We start from the raw sequence: 25,171 nt of genomic DNA, 5'->3' as shown, positions 1-25,171 counted from the left end.
TTTTTTAAATTTAATTATGCTTAAAAACACCGAGGGTGAAAATAGATTAATGAACCGCAGATATGTACATAAATGAAGTGAATCAGCAATGTTTAGCTGCGGCAGGTTTTGACTAAAAACCAAGCTGTGCACTGACAAACAACGCTCAGATCTCTGCTGCTCTCTGTGAGTTCAGTGCATTCCCCTTCCCCAACATTTACCATCAATGTTAATGATGAGGAACATATTTGTTTGAAATTATCTGTCTCCTCCCAAATCTTGGTGCAAAATTGTTTTGGGACTGCGAATCACATTTATTTGAACTAACTGAAGGGTGGGGAGGGTTTTATTTATTTATTTTCCTTTGCAGTTACTGCATGATTGGATGATGGCAAACATAATTGTCATATTTAAGAAGGGGACAACGCAAGACACGTTCATCTTAGCCTTGGCGGTCGGAAAAATAAAGGAATCCTGACTAAAGAAAGAAACAACAGATCAAGAAATGAAAAATATTGGAGTGAATAGTCTGCATTGATTTCAAGAGGGAAAATCTTGCTCGACCAACCTTCCTGAGTTTTTGAAGGAGGTTACAATGAGGAGGCAATGGTAATGTATTTAACTCGATGTTTAAAAGCTCTTCTATAAAGTGCCCTAAAATAGACCGACAGATAAGGTCAGAGAATGTGGACTCCCGGGGGAGAAGTGGCAGAATTAATTGCAAGCTGGCTTTAAGGCAGAAAGCAGGGGGTTGGAAAAAAGGGGTAGTTATTCAGAGTGGCAGTAGGTGGAAAGTTGTATTCCATAGAGATCTGTGCCGGGACCATTTCTGGTCACAACTTATTTGTCTCTGTGGCGCAATCGGTTAGCACATTCTGCTGTTCATCAGAAGTTTGGTGGTTTGATCCCACCCAGGCACGAAATGATTTTCACACTTCATGCCACATCAATGTGAGTTTGGTGGTATCATGACCGGTACAGGCTTGGAGGGCAGGAGGACATGTTCCTGTGCTGTATTGTTCTTTGATTTTTGTGTCAAGGTATGTCGAGTGCAAAGGAAGATGGTTATGGTTGTTGGAGGCCAATCATCTGAGCCCAGGTTATGATTGCAGGATTCAGGGCAATGTCCTTAGTCCAGCCATCTTCAGCTACTTTGTCAATGTTTAGTGCCATTTACAACTCCTCAGATACTGTGAAGTAGTTCATGCCCACATGCAACAAGTCCTGGATGACATTTAATCTTCGGCTGATAACACTTGCAAGCAATATTTGCCACACACACATGCCGGGCAATGAGCATCTCGAACAATAAAGAATCTAACCATTTCTCTTGACATTCAATAGCCTTACCATCACTGCAGCACGATAGCATAGTGATTAGCACAATTGCTTCACAGCTCCAGGGTCCCAGGTTCAATTCCCGGCTTAGGTCACTGTCTGTGTGGAGTCTGCACGTTGTCCCTGTGTGTGCATGTTTCCTCCCACAGTCCAAAGATGCGCAAGTTAGGTGGACTGGCCATGCTAAATTGCCCTTAGTGTCCAAAATTGCCCTTAGTGTTGGGTGGGGTAACTGGGTTATGGGGATAGGGTGGAAGTGTGCGGTTGGGAAGGGTGCTCTTTCCAAGAGCCGGTGCAGACTCGATGGGCCGAATGGCCTCCTTCTGCACTGTAAATTCTATGAATTCCCCACTGTCAACTTCATGTGGGGTTATGACTGGCCAGAAATGTAACTGGACCAGTCATATAAATATTAGAACTATAGCAGGTCAGAGGTTGGAATCCTGTGGTATGTGACTCATCACCTGACACTCCAAAGCCTGTCTACAATCTACAAGGCAAAAATTAGAAGTGTGATAGAAATACTCTCCACTTACCTGGATGGGTGCAGTTCCAACAACATTGAAGAAGCTGAACAATAACCAGGACAAAGTAGCCCGCGTGATTGGCACCCCATCCACCCCCATCAACATTCACTCCCTAGGGCGACACATGGCACAATGGTTAGCACTGCTGCCTATGGCGCTGAGGACCCGGGTTCGAATCCCAGCCCTGGGTCACTGTGCGTGTGGAGTTTGCACATTCTTCCCATGTCTGCGTGGGTTTCACCCCCACAACCCAAAGATGTGCAGGGTAGGTGTATTGGCCACATTAACATTGTCCCTTAATTGGAAAAAAGTAATTGGGTACTCTAAATTTATTTTAAAAACATTCACTCCCTAATGATGCACAATGGCAGCAGTGTGTACCATCTACAAGATGCAGCAACCTACCAAAGTTCCTTCGACAGCATCTTCCATGTCTGCAACCTCTACCATCTGAAAGAACAAGGTCAACTGAAACAAAGGAATGCCAATATCTGGAGGATGCCCTCCAAGTTACTCATTATCCTGACTTGGAAATAGTCATTCCTTCACTGTCACTGGGTCAAATTCTTGGAACTTCCAAACAGTAATATGTGTATAGTTAATACAGTAATTCAAGAAGGTAGCCTCATCACCTTCTCAAGGGCAGGATGAGCAGTATATGCTGGTCTCGCCGTTGATGCTCATTGACAAGAATGAATATATTTTAAAAATTGGACTTAGAAATCAGAACATCATTTCTAAATTTGCAGATGACACTAAATTAGCAGCATGGTAGCACAGTGGTTAGCACAGTTGCTTCGCAGCTCCAGGGTCCCAGGTTTGATTTCCGGCTTGGGTTACTGCCTGTGCGGAGTCTGCACGTTCTCCCCGTGTCTGCGTGGGTTTCCTCCGGGTGCTCCGGTTTCCTCCCACAGTCCAAAGATATGCAGGTTAGGTGGATTGGCCATGCTAAATTGCCCCTTAGTGTCCAAAATGGTTAGACTGGGTTACGGGGATAGGGTGGAGGCGTGGGCTTGAGTAGGGTGCTCTTTCCAAGGGCTGGTGCAGACTCGATGGGCCAAATGGCCTCCTTCTGCCCAGTAAATCCTATGATTCTATGATTCTATGATAGCAGGCATAGGCAATACTGAGAAGTACTACAATAACATTAAGAAATGTGTAGAATGGGCAAATAATTGGCAAACAAAGTTCAACGCTGGGAAATGCAAGATGGTGCATTTTGGTAGGAAGAATAGGGAGCCACTTATTGTTTGGAAGGTGTGACTGTAGGTGTTTTAAAGGAACAAAAGGGATCTTTAGAGTACACCAATTACTCAAAGTTGCACCACAGGTTAGTAAAGCCATTTAAAAAAGCAAACCAAGTACTCAGCTTTATTTCCAGAGGGATAGAATAAATAAGTAGGGAAGTTATGCTAAACCTGTATTCAACCTTAGGCAACTTGGTGAAGGCAGTGAAAACTCGCTTCACAGGAGATGTTCATCTGCAAAAGAGGCCTGAGGCTTAGAAACAAATTTTAATCCTTTAATTATATGTCAGTGCTCTCTCTCTGCTACGAGTTTGGCATAAGATAATTTTTTTTAATAGATGTCCAAAAATTAGAAGATACCATCCTTAATTTTACAATGAAGGTTGATTGATACAATGTGGGTTTGTGTCGAAAGCTTTTGTCCAATCTGGAGAAACACCAAGAGATAACAAAGGGAAGTTGTTTGGTTACTTAATTATAACCAAATGTACGTTATCCTATCAAAACACTCGCAGTTGGATCCCTGAGACCCTCCTTAAAGCAAACATCTTCTATCATTCCTTGCTGTGTATGTTCAACACTATTACATAAAAATAGCATCAGTAGGAGCCGAGAGTTGTTACAGAAGTATATAATTGATCTTAGGAAATGCAGCCCTGTAGTAAGACCTTTGGATTATTCCAGCTGTTTCTAATATGTTCTTGGCGAAAGAATAATGTGAAAGGATCATTCCATAAACCTTTAAATATGCGATCATGTTTTTTAAAACACAGACCTTGGGCACTGGGGCATTGCCTATGTTCCCTGACATAGCCATCCAACAGGACAAGGGGCGTAATTCTCCGCTGGCGGGAATCTCCGTTTTGCCGGCGCCCGGGGGTTTCCCGACGGCGTGGGGCTGCCCCACAATGGGAAACCCCATTGACCGGCCGGTGTTACGGAGACTCCCGCCGGCCGGTCGGGGCAGAAATGTGGCGGGGCGGGTAGGAGAATTTCGCCCCAGGTCTTCTGAAATGCTGAGCTTTGCTGCTTTTTTTGGGGGGGAACTCTGAAATGAACTTGTTTAAATGTTATGTGGCTGCTTACAGAGTTACATAGAGGCCGTTCACGTGCTGTGAGGCAGAATCGCCATACTGGCCGGTATGGTGATTGAACCAGCAATGTTGGTACCAAGAGCACCACGCAAATTCAGGAGTGCTGTGGTCTCCAAATCAGTGTCTCCTGGACTGAGGTTATGTTTCAGCGAGCACCAAGCACATGCCATGAAGCACCAGGCAAAATCATTGATGGTACCAGGGTCAAGATTGAAGATACATTTTCATAGAATCATAGAGTTTACAGCGCAGAAGGAGGCCATATGTCATTATTGATAAAAAGATCAGCGCATGCACCCAGAAAGAGGTTCTGCCAATGACCAACTCATAGAATCCCAACTGTGCAGAAGGAGGCCATTCGGCCCATCGAGTCTGCACCATCCCTCTGAAAGAGCATCCTTCCTAGGTCCACGCCCCCTCCCCGATCTCTATAACCCCACCTAACTTGGACACTAAGGCGCAATTTTCTCACGGCGAATTCACCTAAACTGCTCATCTTTGGACTGTGGGAGGAACCAGGGTTCCGGGTTTGATTCCGGCTTGGATCACTGTCTGTGCGGAGTCTGCACATGCTCCCTGTGTGTGCGTGGGTTTCCTCCGGGTGCTCCGGTTACCTCCCACAGTCCAAAGATGTGCAGGTTAGGATTGGCCATGATAAATTGCCCTTAGTGACCAAAATTGCCCTTAGAGTTGGGTGGGGTTACTGAGTTATGGGAAGAGGGTGGAGATGTTGACCTTGGGTAGGGTGTTCTTTCCAAGAGCCGGTGCACACTCGATGGGCCGAATGGCCTCCTTTTGCACTGTAAATTCGATGATAATCTATGAAACCGGAGCACCCGGAGGAAACCCACGCAGACATGGGGAGAAAGTGCAAACCCCACACAGACAGTCACCCAAGGCCGGAATTGAACCCTGGTCCCTGGCGGCCGTGAGGCAGTAGTGCTAACCATCTAAAATCATGCCTGGAATGACATGAAAAGCTGAAGGCTAAAATCAAATTCTACCAGACCCTGCCACCCTGCTGTATGGCACAGAATCCTTGATCTGTTATAGAACACTTCAAAGCTCTGAAACACTTCCACACAAGCTACCTGAAGTCCACCATGAAAATTAAGACAGGACAAAATCACAAAGAATGTTAGGCTCAACAACATGGAGAACACCCTCCAGAAAATTGAATTTTGACAGATGGAATGCTGAAGCAGGGGCGAAATTCTCCCCCAACGGCGCGATGTCCGCTGACTGGCGCCAAAAACGGCGCCAATCAGACGGGCATCGCGCCGGCCCAAAGGCGTGGAATGCTCCGCATCATTGGCGGCCGAGCTCCAACATTGAGGGGCTAGGCCGGCGCCGGAGGGAATTCCGCCCCGCCAGCTGGCGGAAATGGCGTTTGTTGCCCCGCCAGCTGGCGCGGAAATGCGGCGCATGCGCGGGAGCGTCAGCGGGCGCCGACAGTTTCCCGCGCATGCGCAATGGGGAGAGTCTCTTCCGCCTCCGCCATGTTGGAGGCCGTGGCGGAGGCGGAAGGGAAAAAGTGCCCCCACGGCACAGGCCTGCCCGCGGATCGGTGGGCCCCGATCGCGGGCCAGGCCACCGTGGGGGCACCCCCCGGGGTCAGATCGCCCCGCGCCCCCCCCCAGGACCCCGGAGCCCACCCATGCCGCCTTGTCCCACCGGTAAATACCAGGGGCGTCATTCTCCGTCCCCCCGACGGGTCGGAGAATGGCCGTTGGCCGCCGTGAATCCCGCCCCCGCCGAAGTCTCCGGTACCGGAGATTGGGCGGGGGCGGAAATCGGGCCGCGCCGGTTGGCGGGACCCCCCACTCAATTCTCCGGCCCGAATGGGCCGAAGTCCCGCCCAGAAATTGCCTGTCCCGCCGGCGTAAATTAAACCTGGTATTTACCGGCGGGACCAGGCGGGCCTGTCGGTGGGCCGATCGGGGCCCACCGATCCGCGGGCGGGCCTGTGCCATGGGGGCATTCTTTCCCTTCCGCCTCCGCCACGGTCTCCACCATGGCGGAGGAGGAAGTGACTCTCCCCACTGCGCATGCACGGGAAACTGTCGGCAGCCGCTGACGCTCCCGCGCAGGCGCCGCATTTCCGCGCCAGCTGGCGGGGCAACAAACGCCATTTCCGCCAGCTGGCGGGGCGGAATTCCCTCCGGCGCTGGCCTAGCCCCTCAATGTTGGGGCTCGGCCCCCAAAGATGCGGAGCATTCCGCACCTTTGGGCCGGCGTGATGCCCGTCTGATTGGTGCCGTTAATGGCTCCAGTCGGCGGACATCGCGCCATTGGGGGAGAATTCCGCCCCAGGTTTGATTTACGCCGGCGGGACAGGCAATTTCTGGGCGGGACTTCGGCCCATCCGGGCCGGAGAACTGAGTGGGGGGTCCCGCCAATCGGCGCGGCCCGATTCCCGCCCCCGCCCAATCTCCGGTACCGGAGACTTCGGCGGGGGCGGGATTCACGGCGGCCAACGGCCATTCTCCGACCCAGAGTGGGGGTCGGAGAATGACGCCCCAGATCTTCGATGGGAAACTGACTAAGAGCCTGCGCAGACCCGCTGGCGAGTGTATTCACAGACATCTTCACCACCTCACTCCTCCGATCCGAGGTCCCCACTTCTTTCAAGAAGAGCACCATAATACCAGTACCAAAGAAGAACAAGGTAGCCTGCCTCAACGATTACCGACCGGTGGCCCTGATGTCTGTTATCATGAAATGCTTCGAGCGACTAGTCATGAGACAGATCACTGCCAGTCTCCCGTACGGTCTCGATCCGCTGCAGTTTGCCTATCACCGCAACCGGTCCACAGCAGATGCTATCTCCCTGGCTCAACAATCAACACTCGAACATCTCGACAACAAGGACACCTACGTGAGACTGCTGTTCATAGACCACAGCTCCGCCTTCAACACCATTATCCCGACAAGACTAATAACCAAACTCTGCAATCTTGGACTTGATCTCCACACTGTGCAGCTGGACCCTTGACTTCCTCACCAACAGACCGCAATCTGTCAGGATAAGCTACAGTGATTCCTCACTATGGGCGCGATTCTCCCAAAGGGAGACAAAGTCCCGACGCCGGAGTGAAAAACGGAGTGTTTCACTCCGGCATCGGAGCCCGCTCCCAGCCCCCTATTCTCCCGCCCCCGGGGGGCTAGGAGCGGCGTTGCGTCATTTACGCGCGCCGGGCCTTGGCGCCGCGTAAATTACGCGGCCGGCGCCACGTAAATGACGTCACCCGCGCATGCGCGGTTGCCGTCCTCCCCGAGGCCGTCCCACAAGAAAATGTCGGATGGATCTTGCGGGGCGGCAGAGCAAAGGAGGTTCTCCTTCAGAGAGGCCGGCCCGCCGATCGGTGGGCACCGATCGGGGGCCAGACCGCATCTGAGGCTCCCCCTCCCCCGGTGCAGGAACCCCCATCCCCGCCCCACAGGCCGCCCCCCCCCCCCAGCGTTCCCGCGCTGTTCCCGCCGGCAGCGATCAGGTGTGGACGGCGCCGGTGGGAACCCGTCGTATTGAGCAGGCTGCTTGGCCCATCCGGTCCGGAGAATCGCCGCTCTCCCGTTGCAAACGGTGGACGGCGATTCTCCCAGCGGCCAGCCGTGATTCTCGTCGTGCCGGTTTGCGGGGGGTGGGAGAATCGTGTGCGGGCATCGGGGCGGCATGGCCGGACACACGCGGCGCCCCGGCGATTCTCCCACCCGGCGTGGGGGGGGGAGAATTCCGCCCTATAGTCCTTAACATGGGGCCCCACAAGGATGTGTACTCAGTCCTCTACTGTACTCCCTATACACACATGACTGTGTGGCAAGTTTTAACTCCAACTCAATCTATAAGTTTACGGATGATATGACTGTGGTGGGCTGTATCTCAAACAACGATGAATTCTCCCCTACCTGGCGTAATGGAGTGGCGGGAACCACTCCGGCGTCTCCGCACCTTTAGGGGCCAAGCCCGCACCTTGAGGGGCTAGGCCCGCGCCAGAGTGGTTTCCGCTCCGCCGGCAAGCGGGAAAGGTCTTTGGCACAATGCCAGCCGGCACCAAAAGGTCTTTGCCGGGCGACGCATGCGCTGGAGCGTCAGCGGCTGCTGACGTCATCCCCGCGCATGAGCAGGGGAGGGGGTCTCTTCCGCCTCCGCCATAGTGAAGACCATGGCGAAGACGGAAGAAAAAGAGTGCCCCCATGGCACAGCCCCGCCCGTGGATCGGTGGGCCCCGATCGCGGGCCAGGCCCCCCCCGGGGTCAGATCGCCTTGCGTCCCCCCCCAGGGCCCCGGAGCCTGCCCGCGCCGCCTTGTCCCGCCGTTCAAAAGGTGGTTTAATCCACGCCGGTGGGAGAGTGTTGACAGCGGCGGGACGGCGGCCCATCGCGGGCCGGAGAATCTCCAGGGGTGGGCCCGCTAGGCCCGCCCCCGCCGAATCTCTGGTGGCAGAAAATTCGGGACACGGCGGGGGCGGGATTCACGCCAGCCCCCGGGTATTCTCCGACCCAGTGGGGGGGTCGGAGAATCGCGCCCCAGAAGGGAGATAGATCACTTGGTTGCATGATGTACCAAAAACAACTTCTCTCTAAATGTTGGAAAGACCAAGTAACTGATCATCAACTTCGGAAGGCGTAGCACGACACCCCGCTGTCTGCATCAGTGGCTCTGAAGTGGAGATGGTCGATAGCTTTAAGTTCCTGGGGGTCACCATCACCAACAGTCTGTCCTGGTCCACTCGCGTTGATGCAACAGTCAGGAAAGCCCAATAATGTCTCGTCTTCCTACGGAAGCTAAAGAAATTTGGCATGTCTGCATCGACTCTCACAAACGTCTGCAGATATGCGACAGAGAGCATCCTATCCGGCTGCATCACAGCTTGTTGCAAATGCTCGGCCCAAGATCGGAAGAAGCTGCGGAGTGCGATGAAGTCAGCCCAACGCATCAAACAAGCTTGATTCTGTCTGCACCTCCCGCTGCCTTGGAAAGGCAGACAGCATTTTCAGAGATCCCTCCCAAGCAGGCTTTGCCTTCTTTCAGACCCTTCCATCAGGCAGAAGGTACAGAAGTCTGAAGACCCGCACATCCAGCCATAGAAAGAGCTTCTTCCCCACAGCTACTAGACTCCTCAACGACTCTCCATCGGACTGATCTGTTCCCTGTAAGAACACTATTCACGACGCCCTATGCTGCTCTTGCTCATGTATTTGCTTTGTTTGGCCACTTGATCCGCACTGTAACCAATCACTGTTTGTCGATGTACTATTTGCCAATGTACTCTGTCGATTATTTGTTTTTTGTCTACTATGTACGTACTGTTCCCTTGGCCGCAGAAAAATACTTTTCACTGTACTTCGGTACATGTGACAATAAATCAAATTTACGTCAATGTATTTCCTGTTTTTTAGGCAGGCAGGCTGTAATGCTGGGTTGACAAATGACAGAGTTAAATCTCAGCTGTTCAGTGTTCTATGGCCACTGGAAGTGTCTTAGAATCCTTACAGAGCAGAACAATGCCATTCAGCCCAGCGAGTCTGCACTGACCCCCCCGAAAGTGCACTCCACCCAGGCCCACTCCCCCTCCCCATCCCTGTAACCCCAGAATCCTACTTAACCTTTTTAGACACTAAGGGACAATTTAGAAGGGCCAACCCACCTAATCTGCACATCGTTGGACTGTGGGAGGAAACCAGAGTACCCGGAGGAAACCGACACAGACACGGAGAGAATGTGCAGACAGTCACCCGAGGCCGGAATTGAATTTGGGTCCCTGGCGCTGTGAGGCAGCAGTGCCAATCACTGTGCCACCGTGCCGCCCTTGTGGAAGAAATAGATGTATACTGAATTTTACTCATGGTTTAAAATCTTGAAAACTCCCACCCTAACAGCACTATGGGTGTGCCTACACCACAGCGGTTCAAGAAGACGGCTCACCACTACCTTCTCAACAGCAATTAGGGCTGGGCAATAATGGCTGGCCTAGCCAGCGACGCCCACATCCTTTGAAAGAAAAAAGGAAAAAGGGTCCTTCCTGCCCCTGTGACTACATATCCATGATGTAATAGTCTGTTCTGTCCATGCAATATGTGGTAACGTTAACCTCTGGCACTCCTTAGCTGCACACTGTGGATGCTCTAAGTGCTTTCATTTGCAGTCTCTGTTCAACATTTGTTCATTGTGAATCTCTATAAACCTATAACAGTCTACAGCTTCCCATTGTTCATCTATTATTCAATATCTTCGAAGGATTTGAGGCTGCAAGTTCAAAACAGTCCTGAATGCCTTCTGCAGAGAATGCCAGTGGGCATGGAGTATGATACAATATTTATAACACCAGGCGCAAGTGTATAATGTGCAAAGTTACAGGCGCCCCAAGAGCTCACAAGCTGTAGAATTGTTGTACCCCACCAGCACCCAAGGGCTGTAATATTGGTTTCATGGAGTATTCCTCGAACTCCACTGTCTTGAATTTATTTTTCCTCAAAAGAAACATTCTAATTTGTGAGGTGCATTTGAGAAGAATCAATGTTTGCAGTGTGGTATAATATTGCTTCGAAACACCTTTATTCCAATGTATTGCTAAGGTTCTTCATAAGGCATGGTATTGAACAGGTTTCATTAAGTATTGATGTTTTTCTTTAAAGGGAGATTGCTGCACATGCGATGAAGCCATTAAAAGGATGTTGACATCATGACAAGACCGGGACTCGCACTACTTTTGAGACCGTCAGGAAAAATACTTCATACACGGAGAAAGTTGGATTAGTGCTTCACCTAATGTTTGATTAAGGGGAGCACAAACCTTTAAAAATAAGAAACGAAGAATACAAATGTTTAACATATTTGCCCTTCAGGTTATTCTGCAGCAAGCGTATACTGAGACCTGAGAGAAAGGCTCAGTTGCCAATGATGGAATGACAGATCCCCAAGAGCACTCACTGATTAATTCCCTCTTCCCTGTGGGAACACCAGTAGCTTTCATTCAGTGCCTTCCCAGCTAATAATAAAATAATCTTTTATTGTCACAAGTATGAAGTTACTGTGAAAAGCCCCCAGTCACCACACACCGGTGCATGTTCGGGTAAGCTGGTACGGGATTTGAACCCACACTGCTGGCCTTGTTCTGTATCACAAACAAGCTGTTTAGCCCACTTAGCTAAAGCACGTAGCAGCGTCGCCAGCAATGTCCAAGGGATACGAGTCAATGAAAGGAAAATAATGCAGCAGTGTAACAGGTCGTCAATCTCCTCATGCCCATTTTATGGCCAAGGGATGGGCAACAAATATAGCAATGCTCCCATTTCACAAACAAATTTAAAAGAAAAAAATGTCCCTGGAGTCGTTGCCTTCAACAAAATAATTTGAATGCAGGATGTCCCGAATTTTCACTCCATGAGTACAAACGCAGAAAATCTATCCACTTGTGCCACACTTGCCAATCTTTAAAGATGCTAGGGTGCAAGTACACTTTATCCCCCATGCCACACTAAGCGCTTGCTTTTGATTTGCATTAGATTTAGATTAGGTTTAGATTTATTGTCACGAGTACCGAGGTACAGTGAAAAGTATTGCTACGCGCAGAGTCCATTCTCTTTGTCTCCATTTTTAACCATTTATCTCACACTGTTTCATGCTCAAGTATGGCCACAATGGCACCATCAGCTCTCATTTACATGACTAAAGCAGTCACTGCATAAGCCTTGACATTGAGCATAGACAGACTATCATTCCATAAAAAAGGAAGGAAGAGGAACAAGACAGGTGAGTTTGTCCGATACCTTTTCTGGCATTCGCACGTACATACTTTGTACATACGTTACTGGGCGGTAGTTTGAGCGGTTACTAATGCTATTTACACATTGGCAGGGACAACTAACTCAGTAAACAGTGTTCACTGTCTCTGGCAGCTTTTTACCCATTTTGGCTCAAAGCACAACCATGTGTTATTTTCCCACCTATTTTGTGCCTTCTCTTTAGGTCAAGAGATCCCATTCCCACACATCACAGCCTCCTATAGTTTTGTAAATGACTCCAATTTGTTTGCTACTGCTACCTTACTTACAAGTTATTGCAGAAGAAATTTTTGTTGATCAACTTTTGTGTAAAAATGTGCTTCCTATAGGTGGCAGGGTGGCGCAGTGGCTAGCACTGCTGCCTACGGCGCTGAGGACATGGGTTCGATCCCAACCCCAGGTCACTGTCCGTGTGGAGTTTTCACATTCTCCCCGTGTCTGCGTGGGTCTCACCTGCACAACTCAAAGATGTGCAGGGTAGGTGGATTGGCCACGCGAAATTGCCCCTTAATTGAAAAAAAAAGAATTGGGTAATCTAAATTTAAAGAAAATATAACAATAATAATCTTTATTATTGTCACAAGTCGGCTTACATTAATACTGCATTGAAGTTACTGTGAAAATCCCCTCGTCGCCACATTCCGGCGCCTGTTCGGGTACATTGAGGGACAATTCAGAATGTCCAATTCACCTAACAGCACTTGTGGGAGGAAACCGGAGCATCCAGAGGAAACCCACACAGACACAGGGAGAATGTGCAGACACTGCACAGATAGCGACCCAAGCCGGGGAAAAAAAACGGGTCACTGGCGCGGTGAAGCAACAGTGCTAACCACTGTGCTACCGTGCAATCCCTATTTATGACATGACATTTCTGCAGTTGTTTTGGTGAGACAGATTGCGAAATGCATTGCCAAATATTAAGAAGCAATTAAATGCTAACCATGAGGCATCTCTCCGTCAATGCCAGTGTCAATACAATCATCTATAATGAAGTCTTGATGACACTTGGTCATGAGTAATCAAACATTCGAATGGGAAATGCTAAAAAAAGGATCAATTGCTAAACGTGCCTGTCTGATCTGCAGGATGAAATGGCAAGAGTGAGCACAATATTGAAAATGGTGAAAGGAATGAAGAGGAGGTTGGACAGATTATCAGAGGAGAACTTTGGACAAGTCAGTCAGTGGAAGCAGAGATCAAAAAAGATATGAAGACATTGGTGATAAAGGGTGGGTGGAGAACTAATTGATAAACTAATCAAATTTAGAGAGGTTAAAACACATCGGCTAGGGGAAATATAGTAGAGTCGCTATTACATAGCGAAATATATTCCTACAAACTGTCTTAGGGGTGATCTGTAAACTCAGTTAGCTGGATTACTATAGTGTACAGTGTATATAAGATCCTGGACCAGACAAGAACCCCAAACACTCTGGTTTCATTTGTAAAACTGTGAGGAAAGGATATTTCACTCCAAGAGTGATTCCACTTGCAAATAAGTATATGTTATATTAAAACAAACTTTATTATTAACACAGGATTAAGCTGTATTTACATCACAGAAAATAGCTTACAATTAACAATTAAACAATTTTTCACAATAAAAGGAAACACTTCAACTTCTAACTGATATCTTCTCTTTCTCCAATCATGTAAAACCCATCACAGGTCAAAAGCTACTTGAAAGTACAGTTAGTAAACACAGGGATACCTGCTATATTGTAAATAGAGATTTCTTGGAAAGACTGTTTGAAGAGAGAGTGATCCTGTCAGGAAAAATACTTCAGATTCTTGTCTGTGTCACACCACTGCTTAACCTGACCGCCTTTTTGCAAAAGCTGCAGCTCAGCTCAAAGTTCCCAGCAAAGCTTAAAAAATAAACTGCCTGCTACAGATCTGGCTCTTTCTATTAATTATACAATTTGTAGCCCATTCAGATCTGCTGATCTACTTACCTCAGTCTAAACATAAAGGGCTGGCTTCTCTGTTGTCTGCTACTGCTGTTAGCAAGGGCGGATAATTTACCCATGCCATTCATTTCAGGCATCGTCTACGCCTATCGCTTGTCAATGGGATTTCCCATTGAAGCCACTCCACACCCATGGGAAACACGTTGGGGGGGGAGGGGGGAGATGCGCTCCTGGTGGGATCAGAGAATCATGCCACCAGTGATCAGCTGAAAAATCCCGGCCAATGAGCCAAATTATCTACTCCCCAGGAATCTCCAGCGATCATAACAATATTTTATTGAGACTTTCTTTGTAAACCCATATATGAATGATGATCTCACTTTTACAACAGCTTAATTGCACCTTCCGCAGCCACAGTGACTGGAAACCTTAACCTAGATTCTTTGATAATATACCTGAACTTTAAGGTTTTAAAAAACATTCCAGCAACGCATATAAAATACAATATTTTGACCAATTACTTATATTCATCACTGTGTATATTAATACTAACAGCCTGGGTTAAATCTCCACACTGGTTGTGGTAGTTCATGAAGGCCCACCTTCTTATTTTGCCCCTCACTTGATGTGGATGGGTACCCTCACGCTATATAAACATTTGTCTCTCTCTAATGGAGAGAGATGTCAATAGTCCACTGTGGACTACAGTAAACGATCAACGTCAATCCTAAATACGTTTTTCACTATTTTGAGCTTACTGTCCTTGTCCTGTTCGCAGACTGTAGAATGAATTTATGTTTAATTTTATTCTCCTCTGGGTTTTTTCTATGTTTATTCTTGTATAATTCTATAAACCTCAGTTGCCACATCTAGGCAACAACTGTAAATCATACTTGTTATAAGAAATATAATTACACAGAAGCAAAAATATTCAGCAGATGGAAAGTAATTTAATGTTTAACATTGATACTTCAAAAGTGATCCTTTCATTGGCACTGTCATTTTGGTAGGAAATGTGACTAAAGTAAACGAAAGGTCCTTGATGCTGTCTGAACTGCTGAGTGTTTCCAGCAATTTGTGTTTTTAGTGAAGTAAATGCTACTCGTTGAAGCTCGAAAAACATCAGGAAGACAATTGGCCAAAAAGGATATTCTCCACTGGCCTGGATGAGTATAGCTCCACCAACACTCAAGAAGCTAGACACCATCCAGGACAAAGCAGCAGCCCGCTTGATTCCTACCCCTTCCAGAAACATTCAAATCCTCTCTTACAACCTCTTTGGGGGCCAAGGACTGTTCTCCATACGTTTCCCCCCTTTACGCAGCAGAGTATAAACTCCCCCAGTAGTTGGAGGCAGGGCTTTCCCTTAAAAAGGGGAAACTACTCAGCATCAAAAACTTGACCTGGGTGCAAGTCAGGGAGGATGGCCCTTCGGGGAGAGGTGTTTTAGTTTTGTTATTTTGCGTACACCGTAATAAACCTGTTGTTCATTTCGACCCTACCGTGCATTCCTGTTGTCTCTACCGTTCGGGTTCTACATTGGCGATGAGGGTGAAGTGGAGCTGCTGCAGCTGCCGTGCATTCTACTGCTGACCACCTTCATCCAGACCCATAGAGGCCTGCACTCCAAATGGTGAGATGCTGCACAGTACGTAGAGAGGGTGCAATATTTCTTTCGGTTGAAGGTGATTGTTGCGGATGAACGATAGACTGTTACCCTGCTGACTGCAGTCGGGGGACCCACCTGTGTACTCATCAAGAGCCTCTCGTACCCTGACAGGCAGGACACCAAGTCTTTATTGCATTGGTCGCCCTGGCACATCTTAACCCGCAAACCCCGACAATGATCCGCCAGTTCCATTTTCACACGGCCTCGCAGGTCTAAGGAGAAAAAAATGGTGAATTTGTGGTAAGCTTAAGGAAGCTCGCTGTGAGTTTGGGGCTGCAATGTCCGACTGTCTGACTGTTTCATCTGTGAGCTGAGATGCCGTTATAGAATCATAGAATGTACAGTACTGAAGGAGGCCATTCGGCCCATCAAGTCTGCACCGGCCCTTACAAAGAGCACCTACTGAAGCCCACATATCTACCTTATCCCTGTAACCCAGTAACCCCAACTTAACATTTTTTGGACACTAAGGGCAATTTAGCATGGCCAATCCACCTAACCCGCACATCATTAGTCGCCAAATAATGTTCCTGATTTTTTCCTTGGTTCAATTGCTCTGTTTTATTACCTTTGCTCTCGAGTCGCAAGGTATCTTTATGATATCGCCACGAGGTTCAAGTCCGAGTAATGATCAATAACCCAATACACCGATTAGTAAGATTTAAATCAAAGCACATTTATTATACACAGTAATTGCTACTCATGCACAAATTCTACGTCTAAGCTACTTCTACAACTAACAGGCCGATACTTAACTTCGGACTGGCCCACCGGGTCAGGGGAAGAAATGGCCTTTCTTTCGGGTTCTGGGTTTGCGGGATTCAAAGTTGGTACGGATTGGTAGCTAGGAGCGCCTGTCTCGTAGCGAGCGTTGAATTAAGACTTCCAAGTGTCGGTCTTCACTGCACCGGTCACGGTCAATGTTGGTTCGTTGTTGCTGGGTGACCCGGGCAGGAAGGAGAGCTGAAGAGGAGCTGCTGAAGAGTGAAGAGCGCGATTTGATATTGGAGCTTAAGTCTTATAGTCCCCAGGGGCTTCCCGCCTTTCGGGGCGGACCCTGTACCTGGTCCCAAGTGATTGGACTTTGTCCCAATCGCTTGGTTCGATTTTCTCCAATCCTGGAGCGATTCCCTGATCGATGGGCGGTCTTGAGGTGCTTGTTCACCTCCTTTGTGTTGGCCCCTGCTGGCGTCGAGGAGTCTGGCTTTGCTTTGTGTGTCACAAATGTTACTTATTGTTCCCGGGGATTGCTCATCGGTATGCTGTTACTTTGTTATGCTGATGGCCGCTGGTATCGATGTTGTCTGGTTTTTGCAGAGGTAAATATACAGCAAACCTGCAGCTGCTGGTTTTTGTCTTGTTGGCTGACTTTCCCATCAGCCTTTGCCGTTCGCCATTTTGAATCGGGAGTTGGCCAATTTAGGTGGCTACACATTGGACTGTGGGAGGCAACCGGAGCACCCGAAGGAAACCCATGCAGACACAGGGAGAAAGTGCAGACTCCGCACAGACAGTGACCCAAGCCGGGAATCGAACCTGGGACCCTGGAGCTGTGAAGCAATTGTGCTATCCACTATGCTACCGTGCTGCCCCAACATTACTCAAAGGAAACTCCTTACAGATGGCCACTTAACCCTCCAGCAGGTAGTGGACATCGGCATTTCCCAGGAGAGCATGGAGCACGGGGTCCAGGAGCTGCAGGGCTTGTTGGTCCTGAACCTCAGTCTCTGAAGCGACCACCGACCGACCATTACCAGGCCCCAATGGTGCGAGCTTCCGTGAAGCGGGACCAAGCACGGAACCCAAAGATGTCTCTATGGTGAACCCGGGATGATTCCACCAAAACGGAACACCAAGGTGGCAACCGGGGGCTGCTCGCCACGAACAGGGCCGGGGCCCCGGCAAGCCTGTGAGGCGCCCCGCTGAAACCCAAGGGGTCACCGCCACCTCGAGGCCACGCATACTATGTTTAATACGTAGGAGGATGAGTACCAGCAGTTGCACTGCATTACAGCCCCCAGGGTCGCACCCAGCAGGATTGTATTGAAGGTGAATGGACACCCCATTGAAATGGAGTTTGATACCGTAGCGGCAGTCTCCGTGAGCAGCCGGCGTGCATTCACCATGATCAAGTCCGGTCTCCAGACCTTGGACCTTCAGGACACTGATGCCCAATTGGTGATGTACACTGGACAGCCTTTGGCCATCAAGGGAACCACCCAAATGACTGTGGCATATGGGGACCAGTTGGCGTGTTTGTCCTTGGTGGTAGTCCATGGAGCTTAGTGGACCTTGATTGGCTGCGCCAATTAAAATTAGACTGGCAACATGTACTCCCAGAGACTGGAAGGAGTGCCAGCGAAGTTTCCAGGTGTTTTCCCTGAAGGCCTTGGGACTATAAAAGGCGCAGTGGCCAAAATCAGTGTGGACGAGGACGCAAAATCCCATTATTTCCACACCCGCCCAGTGCCCAAGGACGAGGCAGACCTGGATCGGCTGAAACGTTTGGACATCATTCATCCCGTCCATTTCGGCCATTGGGCTGCGCCAGTAGGCCCGGTGTTAAAACCCAACGGGTCCATACGATTGTGCGGGGACTACAAGATGACAGTGAACCGGGTCTCTCACACTGACCGTTACCCAGTCCCGCGCATTGAGGACCTGTACTCCAAGCTCAGCATGAAGCTCGGCATGAGCCTTGCGTACCTACAGCTGGTCCTGGATCCTGAGTCTCGGCGGTACGTTACAGTCAGCACCCACAGAGGACTGTACGAATACACCCGACTGCCTTTCAGGGTTTCATCGGCCTGTGTGATTTTCCAGTGTATAATGGAAGACATCCAGCGGGGCCTACCCAGGGCTGCCGTATACTTGAGTGATGTACTCATCACCGGGACCTCGGAAAAAGAACATTTGGAGAACCTGTCCAAAGACCCCCGGCATCTCAAACAGGCCGGCATCCGCCTCCGTAGGGAGAAGTGCCTTTTTAACGCCCCCGAATACACCTATTTAGGATAACGCGTCGACAGGAAGGGGCTTCATCAGATGGAAGACAAGGTGCGAGCCACCCGGCAGGCTCCCATCCCTCAAGGCCCGACATCACTCCGTTCCTTTTTTGGACTTATCAACTACTACGGGATATTCATCCCCAACTTGGCCATGCTGCTTAGCCTGCTCCAGTGGATTCAGACGGACCCACAGCTATCTCAGGTCCGACACATGGTCCATTGTGGGGGACATCACAGAGCTTTGCCCAACGATCTGCGGGCTTATACGATGAAGCTCCCAGAGCTGAGCCTAGAGGATGGGGCCTTGAAATGGGGAACATGGGTGTCGTCCCGGCACGTGGTCAGGCGCTCTTGTTGCAGGACCTTCACAGTGGACACCCAGGAGTGTCCAAGGTGAAGATTCTGGCCCGCAGCTACATCTGGTGGCCCGGGATAGACTTGGACATTGAGAAGGTGGCCCAGCACTGCGGCCCATGCCAGGAGAACCAGAAGGCTCCACTGGCTGCACCAATGCAGCTTGTTAATGGCTGGGAAAACTTTGATCCCGTGTCCACATAGACTTCTGCGGCCCATGCCAGTGGGCGACATTCCTCGTGATGGTAGACATCCAGTCGAAGGACCACTCCGAGGCAGGGACAGATCAACGCTCGCAGCGGCGTGACTTCAAACCGGGGAGCTGCTACATATATGCGCAATGTCGGCACCGGCAGCTCATTAATCCCAGGCGTGGTGCTCCGGGCATCTGGTCTGATTTCCTATTCGGCCCGGACACAGGGACATGAAGCCAGCCGCTGCCTGGACCACATCCGCCGCCACATGAGGGAGCCTCCAGAACAGACTCCGGCCAGTCCAGGTCCGCCCACGGTCGCCGTCGCCGCCTAGATCACCACCCCGACCACCGTCACCTCTGCCCGTCGAAGCCCAGGAAACTGAGACCCCAGAGAAGATACCGACCCCGATTCAGACATGGACACAAACCTGCCGGCTGTAGTCTTCCAGCCGCCCACGGTGCTGGCGCCATTGCCAGCCGCACTGCTCCCACCTTGACGCTCCGCCCGAAAACATCGGTCACTGTGACGTTACACAACTCCCGGACCGGTCCTATCGTCGCCGGACTAACATTCACTCCCAAAACAAACTAGAGAGCCTCGGCCTGATGACATGGACATTTCTCCAGACTTGGGGGGGAGGGGGTGTTATGAGCCCTTTGTGGGGGGGAGGAAGGACTGTGCTCTATACGTTTCCCCTCTTACATAGCTGAGTAAGAACTCCCTGGTAATTAGGGCCAGGGTTTCCCCTAAACGAAGGGAAACTACTCAGTATAAAAACCATGACCTGGGTGCAGGTCAGTGAGGGTGGTCCTTTGGGGAGAGGCATTTCAGTTTTGTTATCTTGCGAACGCCATAATAATCCTGTTGTTCACTTCTACCCTACGTTGCATTCCTGTTGTCTCTCCCTTTTGGGTTCTGCACCCGCCGCCACCGATCAACAGTGGCAGCCGTGCGGACCATGCACAAGGTGCACTGCAGTAGCTCACAAAGGTTCCCTCGGCAGCACCTTCCAAACCCATGACCAGATGCGGATTTACAGTTAGTGAGGCCCTGTGCTCCCCTTCATTTCTGCAGCTCCCCCCCCACCCGCACCACCACCCTCCACAACGTCACCTTCCGCCCACCACCAACTCAACCCTCCCCGCCTCCTCTTGCCCCAAAGAACGCAAAGCCGATAACACAGGATCAATTCTTTGAGATCATTTATACTTTTGAACAAACGCACACAGCATTAACATGAACTTTGGAAGCTCCAGTTTCCTCCACACTCCAAAGATGTGCAGGATAGGTGGATTGGACATTCTAAATTGCCCCTTAGTGTCTAACAGGTAGGTGGGGTTACGTGGATAGGACAGGGGTGTGGACCTAGGTAGGGTGCTCTTTCGGAGGGTCGGTGCAGGCTCGATGGGCCAAGTGACCTCCTTCTGTCCTCTCGGGATTCCATGATTCTATGAAATTAGGCTTTGGAAGATAAGCTCAAGATACCAATCATGGGGACAAGACAGCATATTTCTCCCATCCTGAACAAGTGGGCAAGGGAGATATCAAAACATTCGTTTAACTTATCAAGAAGTGACAGAAACAAACTTTAATGAGAGGGCTGGTCCCACAAGTAATTGACGCCTTAGAGGCTCAGAGGGCCAGTCAGGGGACAATGGGAAATGTCATCAATAGATGACCATCACCCTCGAGAAACCAATTAGAAACTGATCATGCCAACCTCGTCCAATCACAGATTGATTATGCACCACTTATGCCAATTAAGAATTAGCCTTGCCTCATTTAAGCCAGTCACGCTATGGATTATGGCTTGGATTGAGTTAATAAGCAGACGCTTTCATTGAGCAAACTGCACAGCGACTTACTGCTGTCCAAAGGGAAGCAGGGGGTGTATGGAGAGAGAACGGAAATCGAGTGTCAACCTGCGCCCAAGGCCCAGCCGGAAAGCGAAAGCTGTAGTACGTGAGTCAAGTCCCACCCTGTTCTCATTCGGTATCGACAACTTATTAAAGGTTTCCTGAGTTACTTCGCCGAACTGCCTCCTGTTGCCTAAGTGGTTAAAGTCTCAAATGAACATGATTATCAGAATTTAAGTAATTCAAATAATACCTAGAACTTAGACTCTTAACTTGTCTGGTCTCTCAGACGCATTTTGTGAATGTTATCGGTTAAATTGATATTGATATCAATTTGGCATGAGAAAAGGACGATGTACAGTTGTGAAATGAAAGATCCACTTGACACTGATACGCCAGTCATTAAAGACAGAGGTCATGCTATTTTAACCTTGTTCATACTTACAGATGTAAGTGAATTACTCTGGTTTAGTTAATGTTCACAGCTAGAGTGACATATTAATTCTATCAGGCAATAGTCATTCCCAGTGCGGTAATTCCAACACATTTAATGCTGGCCAGGTGTAACTGTAAACAACCTTATCTTTTTCCATTAAATCTGTTCCAGTTGCTGGGAATGCACCTTCTGCATGATTGGAATCCATGGGTCATCAGCTTTTGATCTGTTGTCCTTTCGCCAGGGGGTGTTTGCCAGTTAACTTTGAATGGTTCCTAGCCCTTGTTATCACTAAACAATTCATTTTTCTGCCTGCTAGTTATTGATTTTTTTTCCCCTGCACTGCTAAAGTTATTACCCAATTCCATTGTTTTATTCAAAAAGTCTCTGCCGATCATTAAGGTTGTGAAGCTACATTGTTTGACGATTATGGTCATACCCGTTGAGGTTTATTTGAGGTTTGGACGACATCAACTTCTTGAATGACGGCTTCGTCAAATTTCATTGGCCACCAGGACAAACAGCGGGAACATTAGGAATTAACACTTGTTCATTGGCAATGTTGCCATCTTCCTCTAATTTTCTACCTTGCTCTTCTGAAGGGAGTGCAATACCGCGACGGCTGTTCTCTATCCAAAACTAAGATATTCACTGTGCAAAACAATAAAGCACAGGTGTCGAGTATGTTACAACAGACGTTATTGAAATTGAATATTTAACTGACCTCTCAACCCCTTCACAACCATAGCAACCACAGTAGGCTGTTTCACACGAAGACAGAGACGAGACAGAATTTTTCATGCAAAACGCTATTAGGATAAGGAACACTTTATCATAAGTGGCTCTCGAGGTTGCGTCAATCGCAATGCAAGAAGAAAAATGTGACAGGACATGGGGAAATAAGAGCAGGATACGAAGCGTGGGGTAGCCAGTTTCAGCAGGAAAAAATGGACGCATATAGTAATACAAATATTCTCTTCCTGCACCGTATTTTTAAATGAAAACACATTTCCTCTCCAGTTTAAAAAAAAAATTCCATTCAACTCTACAATTCTTCTCTGGTAACATGGGAGGGGTCATTCTGCCCTTCAATTAGATTATTGTTGATCTGTACCGTAACTCCACTTGTTCAGCTTAACTCCGCATCCTCACCTACCAATAAATTATTGGTCATACATTTTGGGCGGGATTCACCATCGCCCGACGCCGTAATCGGCAATCAGGCAGAGAATGCCACCAGACGCCCAAATCGCCGGTTTTCTATCCTCCGCCCCCTTCCGAAATGGCGTCACTGCGTTGTGCGCCGCACGCCATTGGAATGGCGTTGGCACAGCACCTGAAGGGCCTGGTGCTCCGTCCCCGATGGTCCGAGTTCCCGACCACGCGGAGGACGCGTGGACTCAGCGGTCGGGAACCCGGAGCGGCGGCTGCGCACTGTATCCAGCGCCACCACAGTCGGCCGGGAGCCGTGCTGCTGGCAGGGAGGGGGGGGCTTCCGCGAGGGCTGGGGGGACGGGTGGGTGCGTGGCCAGGGGGGTCAATATTTGGCAGGTCGGGTCCTAGCATGATTGGCGACATGTTCTACGGCCCGGCCGCTGCAAGTCATCGCCGAGCGCATGCGCGGCCACGGACCTGGCTACTCTTCAGCCTTTTATATCGTGGGATCTGGGAGTTTTACCCGGGGCAACTAGCACCTCACCGGTCGCAGGATCGGTGAGGGTTCAGCACTGATTTTGGTGTCGTAAAACGCCGCAGTGCCCACGCCGGCATCAGCGCATAGCCTCAAAGACGGCGAATCCAGCCCGTGATTAGTTTCAAAAAATGCTGGTAGAAGATTCCATTTTGAGTTTGTATTAAATAACAACGTAACTCCTGATACTGATCAGCCCGAAGCCAGTAAAGTTTTGCACATGGGCACGCGGCTCACATTAGGCGGGATTCTTTATTTCAGCAACTAATTATTGATGCCAGGGCTGATTCGGTGGACAACTAAATTGATGCCAGGGTGTGAGCGTGCACACTGCCGGTGGGGGATTCAGTCGCCATCCAGGATGGGGGTGGGGGGCATTACGGGTGTGTGCCAGGGGACAGTGCTTCCTACTCGGTGGACAACTAAATTGGCGCCAATCCCAGAGCAATTCAGGATCTGTTAATGGGCTAGCACCGGAGCCACGTGGAACACGATCGATTCCAATGAAAAACGGTGACCGATTCGCTGGGGTCAGAATTGCCACTCGAGAGGCTGACAAGGCACAGCTGCACATCCACGCTGCACTCCCCTCACATACTCACCCAGAAAACAAGATGGAACCCCGGTTCACAGACGCGGAGCTGGAGACCCTGCTGGACATCGTGGAGGAGAGGCGGACCATCCTGTTCTCCAGGGTGGGAAGTAGGCTTCCACACGTTGCCGTACATCTGGCCTGGGTGCAGGTAGCAGAGGCAGTAAGCGCCATGGGTTCCACCGCCAGGACTGGCCAGCAGTGCTGAATGAAGCTGCACGACCTCAGGGCGGCCAGGATGAGTAGGCAGCACTGTCCCCGGGCACACACCCGTAATGCCCCCCCCCCCATCCTGGAGGGCGACTGAAACCCCTCACCAGTAGTGTGCGCACTCCCCACCCTGCACCATATGCCAGCTCCCATACTTCCACCATGGTGCCCTGGCCACAATGGCCACCAGCGGCCCACCCCCTGTGCTGGCCGCGTCCGACTGCCTAACACTGTGTGCTTTCTGTTTTCTGCCCTCCCCCCGAGGAGAAGGTGATGCACAACCACACAGAGAGAGAGCAGACCGGAGGGGGACCGCCGGACCCGCTGCGGCGAGGCGGTTACTGGACCTGGTCACTGAGGTGGAAGTCGGCATAGGGCAACCAAGTGAGATGACGCTGCATTGTGGTTTCCCATGGCATGTGTGGCATGACCCCCACACCACCCCCACACCACCCACCGCCCCAACACGCCATAAAACCATGCATCATGACTTACGTTTTGCAGGATCTCCTGGCGACGAGGAGGCAATGTACAGTGATGCAAGGCCCAAAACACCAGCCTGAGACACCCCGGAGTACCAGTCCAGTGATGACACTTGCATCCCATCACAGCTGTCACCAACACCCTCCACCTTCCCAGAGACACTCACCTCAGTTGGGCACTTCAGTGATGAGGCTCTTGGGGCGCTATCTGGTGCGCACCACACACGTGCTGCAGTACATCAGATGGAGGTAGGAAGCCCCAAGGGGGCGGACGGTCGGACGGCGACCTGACCCCAGGGAGTAGCTACCACCCAGACGGGTCTCAGGTGGTCCCATCGATAATGGAGCTGCAGACACAGAGCCAGGGACTACATGAAGGGTTGTCAGCAACCATCCCGCGTTTGCAGGTGCAGTTGGAGGAGTCCAACCACATGCAGGGGCATGAGGGGATGCCGATAATGCGTGCCACCCAGAACAACATTTAACGGGTGGCACCTGTGATGGAGTCCTTGGTTCACTGGTATGAATGATGGGTCCAAGACCTGGGGCATTCTGTGCGGGCAGTGGCCGAGGAACAGGACAATGCTGCCTTGTCACAGCAGCTATGTATCAGGGCCACCGAGGGGGGAGGAGGTGATGGGACCTTTCCATTGGGAGGAGCTGGAACGCAACAGCGCCTCCCCCTCCCACCAGTCCATGCCACATCGGATGTTGCTTCGCAGTGTGGCACCACATCACTTGGGATACACTCCAGAGGGCGGCGCCAAAGGGGACCAGGTCACAGGGCAGGATGT

Source organism: Scyliorhinus torazame, chromosome 14 (assembly GCF_047496885.1).
Source record: "Scyliorhinus torazame isolate Kashiwa2021f chromosome 14, sScyTor2.1, whole genome shotgun sequence".
Classification (NCBI taxonomy): Eukaryota; Metazoa; Chordata; class Chondrichthyes; order Carcharhiniformes; family Scyliorhinidae; genus Scyliorhinus; species Scyliorhinus torazame.
This window is presented reverse-complemented; position numbering follows the sequence as displayed.